Source organism: Perca fluviatilis, chromosome 2, assembly GCF_010015445.1.
Source record: "Perca fluviatilis chromosome 2, GENO_Pfluv_1.0, whole genome shotgun sequence".
NCBI lineage: Eukaryota > Metazoa > Chordata > Actinopteri > Perciformes > Percidae > Perca > Perca fluviatilis.
In genome coordinates, this window is record NC_053113.1 from 666,539 (window position 1) to 676,538 (window position 10,000).

Here is a 10,000-nt window from a genome sequence, read left to right on the forward strand (position 1 = left end):
GACTCGAACACACAACCTTTGAATTCCTCCTCATTCACATTCAACTAGAAGTCCAATGCGCTATCCATTGCGCCACAGAGCCACATAGCTCTACTGGTATTCAGTCCACTTTCCCAGGAATTAGCTCCATATTGCACAATTTCACCGCACAGGTTATATTCAGTGCAACATCCAGTGACAATAGAGGCGTTAGTGTGTCCTTTACGTAGAGACGGAGAAAGTAGGTGTGTGTCAGCCCGGTCTCATGGCAGTTCGTGATATGGTCACGTTATTGAATCTATTGAGTCGTGTTGTTGTCAGGTTAGAAAATCGTGACCTGTGCACAAATTAATACATAAAAATAACGTGACTATTTCACGACCTGGCGTGAGACGGCGTTGTGTGTGTACAGCGAGTCTGACTTTATTGCAGGGCTGGCATCCTGCAGTTAAAGCCCCATATTTTTTATAAAGTACAAACAGGATTGTGAAGATCCAGGACTTAGCTAAAGAATTTTAACATCAACAACTTCTCAGTCCCTCCCCCCCTTTCTGCCTAAGCCCAAAATGGTCTCCTAAGCCCCTCCCCCCACAAGGGAGAATGAATGTGTGTGCCTGAGCAGTGATAGACACGCAGTTAGACACCTCTCCCCTAGCCCTGATTGGTGCATCTGAACAGTTAGACACCCACCCTGGCCCTGATTGGTGAATCTGAACAGTTAGACACCCAACCTGGCACTGATTGGTGCATCTGAACAGTTAGACACCTCTCCCCTGGCCCTGATTGGTGCATCTGAACAGTTAGACACCTCTCCCCTGACCATGATTGGTGCATCTGAACAGTTAGACACCTACCCTGGCCATGATTGGTGCATCTGAACAGTTAGACACCTCTCCCCTGGCCCTGATTATTGCATCTGAACAGTTAGACACCTCTCCCCTGGCCCTGATTATTGCATCTGAACAGTTAGACACCTCTCCCTTGGCCCTGATTGGTGCATCTGAACAGTTAGACACCTCTCCCCTGACCATGATTGGTGCATCTGAACAGTTAGACACCTCTCCCTGGCCATGATTGGTGCATCTGAACAGTTAGACACCTCTCCCCTGGCCCTGATTATTGCATCTGAACAGTTAGACACCTCTCCCTTGGCCCTGATTGGTGCATCTGAACAGTTAGACACTGGTGGAGTCTGGTGGGTTTAGTGAACACAATTTCCCAGATGTTTTTATGTTTAAAAAAAGGATCTTACTCTTTAACAGAAAGGTCGACCTCCTTACAAATCCTTTCCATAATGTTGTCAGACACTTAGAATATTAATCTGAGTCTGTCAGCGGCAAAACGAACACTTTTGTGAAGGTAAATACAAGCTGGACAATCACCCTATTAACTTATATTGTAGCTTGTTACTCTGCTGCCGACTGCAGCGATCTCTTGTAATACTGGACCAATGTCAAAGATTGTTGTTCCCAATCAGTCACTTTGACACAAATACATAGAAAAATAGGGTCCAGGTTGAAAAAAGAACAGTAGTTACCCTTTAAAAAATGAAATTGTAGTAGTGGACTTGTAGCCTCAGAGTCAGGTTGGATCGCTTGATGAACATCAGTAGATTCCGCCGCCGTAGATTGACCTTTTGGGCGTTTTCATCACACCTGTAGCTCGATTGCTTTGTTCCGAATAAGAGGCTAAAAGGTTGCAATCGTTGCATTTCTTCGTTGGTTTCTTTTGGCAACGCAACAAGTGTCTTTGCTAGTTTAAGACCGACGCAGTTGTCAGTTTCCCGTCCAGCGCCCACGTCGTTTAAATAGCAAATGCACCTGCGCCCATCTGTGCGCCCATGGGCGTTACCTGGTCTTACAGGAAGTTGTGTTCAGGTGCATTCTGGGCGTGCTGGTCTTACAGGGAGGTGTGTTCAGGTGCATTCTGGGCGTGCTGGTCTTACAGGGAGGTGTGTTCAGGTGCATTCTGGGAGTATTGCTATCTTGAGGCAGCGGGAAGTGATGGCGCCATTGACCAACAAAAACCTGGTCTAAAGTCAATAACGCAGCATTTCATTGTTATTTTAACAGAGCATTAGTAAAATGCTCCTATAGGCTCGTGCACAGCGCGCACACACTATGCTTGTTACACACACAGAGACACACACTATGCTTGTTACACACACAGGGACACACACTATGCTTGTTACACACACAGGGACACACACTATGTTTGTTACACACACAGGGACGCACACTAGGCTTGTTACACACACAGGGACACACAGCAGCACACACACATGCAGAAGATTACAAATAAAAATATTACGGTGCAAATCCTCCATCATAACAGCAATGCTCCAAGGTCCAACCACGCCTGGCTTTTAAAGGGAATGGGAGATGATCTCTGATTGGTTGATGAATGGGAGATGATCTCTGATTGGTTGATGAATGGGAGATGATCTCGTGCGCTTACATCGTTAAGATAGGACCCACGGTGTGCAACATCTTTTCTCGGTTTTATGAGCGGTGGCAGCCACGTGTTTCGGTCCGAGAACGCTGTTTCTGGGCAATGTCGGCACGCTTGTTTTATCCACCTCCCAGTGTGACTACTGTGTTCACGTGTGTGCCCAAACCAACTGGTTTTTATGTGCCTCGCCTCTCCGTGTGTAACGTCTCAGCCGATCACAGACATTATCGGATCTTGGTAGAAGCATGCTGCGTGCTGATTGGCTCACCGACCCTGGTGAGATTTTCTCCTTAGGTATCGAGATTTGGTATTGAATAACAACCCATTCCGAACTCGTAAAACAAGGACGTTTTGGACAGCGGCACGCGACCAAGCGTCCATGTTTTACGAGATGGGCGTGAGAACCTGTTGTGAATGACGAGGCGTTTTTCGATACTCGATATTTCAGAGGCATTTTTGGTCGGTGCCTAAAAAGTATTGACATCAGTACTCCTAGTTGTGAAAACAAATGTAGGCAAAGGCTTATGGGAGTTGTAGTTGTTTAACACAACATGTCTACAAGTCCACATGTCTACCAAATCTGCTCGACCTATATAGGTACCCTTGTTTTCCACTTTCCACACAGGGATTTCAACCTGCAACCTGCAGACCTGCTCTGCATCTGGCTCGTGTTACTGCCCCCCCGACACCCCCCCCATCTGACCCACATCTCTCAGCCTCTGCGCAGACAGCTGCAGCAACACTCGTTTACGTCCGATTACGACTAATTGGGTCAATCTGTGTTGCTGTATCAATGACTTGGTAGGAGGCCGATATCCTCCGGCGGACACACACACACACACACACACACACACACACACACACACACACACACACAAACGCACAAAGTGCTTAAGAGAAGAGGCCGCATTCTTGTCTTGCAGCCAAACATTACATATGTCCTCACAGAGAATTCTTTTATACGGACCTCCTCCTCCTACTCCTCCTCCTTATTCTTCTCCTCCTCCTCCTCCTCCTACTCCTCCTCCTTCTTCTCTTCTTCTCCTCATCCTCCTCCTACTCCTCCTCCTTCTCTTCTTCTCTGCTGTTAAACAAAGGCATGTATAAACCTCCTGACTCTTTGTGTGTGTGTGTTAAGTCTCTTTGTAGTGCACTTGTAATATTTTAGAAATAGAGAGAGAGAGAGAGAGAGACAGACAGAGAGAGAGAGACAGAGAGAGAGAGACAGAGAGAGAGAGAGACAGAGAGAGAGAGAAGAGAGACAGACAGAGAGAGAGAGAAGAGAGATAGACAGAGAAAGAGAGAGAGAGAGAGAGAGAGAGAGAGAAAGAGAGAGAGAAAGAGAGAGAGAGAGAGAGAGACAGAGTCTGTGTTGAAGCTAACCAGGGCTTGTTTTCTTCTCTGCAGGTTTCTACTTCCTGTGACATCATCGCACCATGCCTGAGGGGTCACGGCGTGGCAGCCAGAGATCGCCTAGCAACACAGGTAAGGGGCGGGGCTAGCAACACAGGTAAGGGGCGGGGCTAGCAGCACAGGTAAGGGGCGGGGCTTGGTTGGGTCTCTTTGAGCCCTTTTTCGTTGACGTTTTCGGCGACCCTACAGACCGGTGTGAAACTCATGTTCACTCCGAGCCAACCTGGATAATGGGACAGACATGCAGAGTCCACTGGCATGGCTTCATTAAAGAGAAAGTACAAGTCACACATAGCTGTCTCACTCATAGGCGCCGATACCGTGGGTGCTCCGGAAAATACCGAGCACCCACTGAGCACCCTACATGTGCCAGACTGCCAGTTAGGCTGCATTCATTTAAAATTAAAACATTGCAAATTGGTGCTAAGTGGAGCGTCTGTCATAATGGGATTGGTTATGTCAGTCCCCCTGCTCCATATCCTATCCACCAATCACAGCGTCTCTTGGATGAAACCCCCCCCCCCCTCCCCCACAGTGCGTGCATGTGCGTTAGGTAATCAGAGTGAGAATTAAATGGACAGATTTGTTATTTAAAAAGCAAACCTAATGATGCAAGTGCATCGACGACATCCACCACCAGTGCAGAGAGTTCTTAATTTCCCACCAAGCTGATCGCGGTTGATACCCCAGAATAGGTGACTGTGTTCTGGATACAGAGCACCGTGAGCTGCCGGTCGTAGTGCTCCGTCAGGTCAGCGGTAGTTGGTGGTAGTGTTAATTTTGTCACCTATTTTTAATTTAATCTTAGTCTTAGTCTTGTGCCAAAAATTGTTGTTTGTCAAGTTTTAGTTGACTAAAAGTCTCGCCATTTCAGTCAAGTTTTAGTCAAAACATTTTAGTCTTTTTTTAAATAAATTATTTCTGATAACCATTTCAGTCAAATAGTTATAAAAATAAATAAATTATATAAAGTTATATAAATGTTGAGCCTCTTATTTATTTCACCAGTAAATTTCTGCTAAACGACAAAAACAACCACTGCATGGGAAAAGGATATTTTACAATAAAATAAATGCAGCACGAAACTGGCGAGGCGTATTTCTAGTGAACGCAACATGTGTGTTTTTCAGACAACGGCAGCTGCAGACTGTCGTACGTCTCGTGTTGGAATCCTACACGGTGAAATGGAGACAAACCTTTACACCGTTTAGCTGTCAGCATTGTAACCGTGTTTACTCAAACTGCTAGCTAACGGTAGGCTAACGTTACCTGCTGCCAAGTGTAGTGTTAACTAGCTAACGGTAGGCTAACGTCACCTGCTGCCAAGTGTAGTGTTAACTAGCTAACGTTAGGCTAACGTCACCTGCTGCCAAGTGTAGTGTTAACTAGCTAACGGTAGGCTAACGTCACCTGCTGCCAAGTGTAGTGTTAACTAGCTAACGGTAGGCTAATGTTACCTGCTGCCAAGTGTAGTGTTAACTAGCTAACGGTAGGCTAACGTCACCTGCTGCCAAGTGTAGTGTTAACTAGCTAACGGTAGGCTAACGTCACCTGCTGCCTAGTGTAGTGTTAACTAGCTAACGGTAGGCTAACGTCACCTGCTGCCTAGTGTAGTGTTAACTAGCTAACGGTAGGCTAAAGTTACCTGCTGCCTAGTGTAGTGTTAACTAGCTAACGGTAGGCTAAAGTTACCTGCTGCCTAGTGTAGTGTTAACTAGCTAACGGTAGGCTAACGTTACCTGCTGCCAAGTGTAGTGTTAACTAGCTAACGGTAGGCTAACGTCACCTGCTGCCTAGTGTAGTGTTAACTAGCTAACGGTAGGCTAACGTCACCTGCTGCCTAGTGTAGTGTTAACTAGCTAACGGTAGGCTAACGTTACCTGCTGCCTAGTGTAGTGTTAACTAGCTAACGGTAGGCTAACGTCACCTGCTGCCTAGTGTAGTGTTAACTAGCTAACGGTAGGCTAACGTCACCTGCTGCCTAGTGTAGTGTTAACTAGCTAACGGTAGGCTAACGTCACCTGCTGCCTAGTGTAGTGTTAACTAGCTAACGGTAGGCTAACGTTACCTGCTGCCAAGTGTAGTGTTAACTAGCTAACGGTAGGCTAACGTCACCTGCTGCCTAGTGTAGTGTTAACTAGCTAACGGTAGGCTAACGTTACCTGCTGCCAAGTGTAGTGTTAACTAGCTAACGGTAGGCTAACGTTACCTGCTGCCAAGTGTAGTGTTAACTAGCGCCCCGTGCAGCGATGTTTCGGTTGACTCTAACGTCCGTTTAGGAGCATCAGAGAGAAGCGCAGGCTCTTCGGTCCGGTAGATAACGGTCGTTAGGGTACCTGTCGGTGCCGTAGCAACGGGTCTCGGTAACAGCTGAATATTCTCTCTCATGATGAAAAAGTAGAGACGACTGTAGACGAAAATAAAGAGAGATATTATCTTAGTTTTTATTTTATGCAAAACATTTTAGTCTCGTCTTTTCTCGTCAACAATAATGCACGTTAAGTTAATTCAGTCTTAGTCAGCGTTTTTGGACATCGGCGCAGTCTCGTCATCGTCTCGTCTTAGTCATGGAAAAAAAGGTTGTTGACGAACATATTTAGTCTCGTCTCGTCTGACGAAATTAACACTAGTTGGTGGTCTAGTTAAACTTCTCATCTCCAGTCCTATCTGTATCTGTGAGAAGCGGCGCTGTCCTGAGTTGAAACTTTACGGCTTTATTATCGAGGTAATACTGTGTTCGTGTCGGCCGCTGTCCGTTTCCTAAGGTTCTGAAATGCAAACATTTTTTTACTATTTTTTTGTTTTTTAAAGGGGCGTGCGCCCGTGAGCACCCAGAGAGGAAAATATAAATCGGCGCCTATGGTCTCACTTACAGTTTGGGTCTAATAAAGCCGGCAAAAGAATTGCAACAAAGTTGATTAGCCATCATAGAAAAAAAGTAAAAGGTGGAAAAAAGGGAATAAAATGTCAAAGAAGCGACAATATTGTCTAAAAAAGAGAGACAGACACACACACACAAACACACGCAGTCTCACTAATACACACAAACCCACACTCACACACACACACAACCACACATACACACAAACCCACACGCACACTCACACACACTGACAAACACACACACACACACAGACACACACACACACACACACAAACCCACACACCACACACACACACACACACACACACACACATACACACAAACCCACACTCACACACACACACACACACACACACACACACAGACCCACACTCACACACACAAAAAACACTCACACACCCCCTCACACACATACACACACTCTCACACACACACACTCACACACACGCACACTCACACACAAACACACACTCACACACAAAAAACACTCACACACCCCCTCACACACATACACACACTCTCACACACACACACACACACACTCACGCACACACAAACACATGTAAACACAAACAAACACTCACAGACACACACACACTCACACACACACACAAACACACACACCAAAACAGACACACACACACACAAACACACACACCACAGACACACTCACACACACACAAAAACATGTAAAAACAAACACACACTCACAGACACACACACACACACACGTACACAATCACACACAAACACACAAAAATCACATACATGTTTTTTGTCACTTTTTCCAGATTTGTGACATTTTTCAAACATTTTTGTCAATTTCTTCATACATTCTACATATTTTTCAAACCTTGAACGTTGAACCCAAAATTAAGCTCTTGAGTTCACGTCCACAGTGTTGTCACACCCCCTCACCCTCACCCCCACCCCCTCTGCTGCCCTAAGCGTCTATTTATAGCCCCCTACCATACCAGCAGCTGTAACAGACGCGAGGCCCCCTGACTTCACACACAGGCTCTGTGGCGCAATGGATAGCGCGTTGGACTTCTAGCTGAGCACTGGAGAAGTGATTCAAAGGTTGTGGGTTCGAGTCCCACCAGAGTCGATGCTTTATTGGACGTCACACAGATGAAATAGTTCTGCCTCTTTTCAACCACAGGAGCTCTACGTCCGTTTCTCCGTGAACGTGGAGGCTTGGTGAATCAGAGCAGACGCTCGGCCTCTCGCTTCTCTCGTTGATGTTTGTTCACATTTTTTCCCACGAAGCTGGAAGTCATTTTAACCCGATTTATTTCTCCAGTGTTTAGAGTCGCGGCTCAACTTTCTCTCTCTGAGCTGTGACTTCCTGTCACCAAACCAGAGAGACACACACACACACACACACACACACACACACACACACACACACACACACACACACACACACACACACACAAGCACACACACACACACACACACACACACACACGTAGAGGTTCAGTAATGATGTGTAATTACATGCTGTTGAGTTGCTCGGCTGTTATATTGGATCCATAGTTTAGCATTCACACACACACACACACACACACACACAACACACAGTCGCGCACACACACACACACACACACACACACGCACACACACTCACACACACACATAGTAACGCACACACACACACCATTTTACTCTTTGTGCAGGAAGTTGAATGGTTTGTGGCGATAAAGTGCAGCGCTAAACAATGTTTCTGCCGTGTCACTCACACACACACACACACACACACACACACACACACACACACACACACACACACACACACACACACACACACACACAACACACACACACACACAATAAAATACCACAGCCGATCTGTTGATTATAACCATAGAAAGGAACGAAGCAGAAAATAGCGAGAACGCCCAAGATAAGGCTGCAGAAAAATAGCAAGATGAACGATAGAATAGAAACTGAGAGGAAGAGGAGGAAGAGGAGGAGGAAGAGGAGGAAGAGGAGGAGGAGGAGGAGTGAAGAGAAGGAGAAAAGAGTGGAAAGGCTGGATAAACGAAAGAGGAGAGAAATATTTTTTCTCTCTAGCTCTGGTGGTGTTCTGGCCTGTGATTGGCTGGTTTCCTGCTGCTATTACTCTGATAACAAACATTCGAATGAGAAATAAGTAACTGTCAACAAACTGTCAACAAACTGTCAACAAACTGTCAACAAACTGGATGATTGATTTGAACTGGTTTGATCAGGAAACAACGAGCAAAAGCAGTCGGGAAGATTACAAAAAAAGTCTGAAGACGGGCAGAAAGGAACCGCCACATTTCAGCCGTTTACAGTTTCATAATGCAGCAGCACTGCACCCAGAAATATATATATATATATATATATATATATATATACACACACAGTGTTGGGGAGTTATGGAATACATGTAACGGCGTTACGTATTCAGAATACAAATTATGAGTAACTGTACTCCGTTACAGTTACAATTTAAATCGTTGGTATTTAGAGTACAGTTACATTGTTAAAATCGATGGATTACATGACGATACTTCTCTGTTTCACGAGTTTATTCACTCTGACTAAATTAAGGCAACTCTATGCATTTTCCAGAAGCTCCGATATGAAATCGAAAAAAATAGCTATTTGCGTGATCAGTCACAATGGAGTCGGAACCGGCACGACAGCGCCAGGGCAGGAATAAGTTTCTATCTTGGAAATTCAAACAGCATTTCACATTAAAGAACGAACAGGGAGAATGAAATATAACTGTGCAGTGCAACCTCTGCTTGCCAGCAACCAACCTCCTTTCAGCGTCCAAATTACTCCACTGAAGAAGCATCTTAAAGTAAGCTTTTTTACTGGTCACCTTGCTATTTTAACGTTGACGTGCGACTTTACATTCTCCTACGTGCTGATTTACTAGCTCCAGAGCCGTTTAAAGACTGACTAGCCCCGTTTGACATGCTAGCTAACGTTAGCTAAAATTAGCTCGTGGTAGCAAGACTGCGGTTAGATTTTTGTAGTATGCAGTTCGGGACTACCAATACAATAATCTATCTGCTTGTTCAGGTACACATTCAGCTAGTTGGAATAAAAAGAACACCCCATTATAGGCCTGTTTAGTAAGCTGGATGTGATAGCTGCATTCCTACACTTATAAAACGCAATTCAATGTGGAAGTAATCCTGAAGTAATCAAAGAATTCAGATTGAGTAACGTAACGGAATACGTTACAAATTACATTTGTGGGCATGTATTCTGTATTCTGTAACGAAATACGTT

At 45.2% G+C, this 10,000-nt stretch overlaps 1 protein-coding gene and 1 non-coding gene across 7 annotated transcripts in view; one reads left to right on the top strand and one right to left on the bottom strand.

Moving 5' to 3' along the window:
• Positions 1 to 10,000, bottom strand: part of plekhg2 (pleckstrin homology domain containing, family G (with RhoGef domain) member 2) — a 240,143-nt gene that overhangs the window by 192,986 nt on the left and 37,157 nt on the right. The gene's annotated exons all lie outside the window — the stretch shown is intronic.
• trnar-ucu lies at positions 7,744 to 7,835 on the top strand. The gene is given in 2 exon segments: positions 7,744 to 7,780; positions 7,800 to 7,835. It is a non-coding gene; the product is annotated as a tRNA-Arg (tRNA).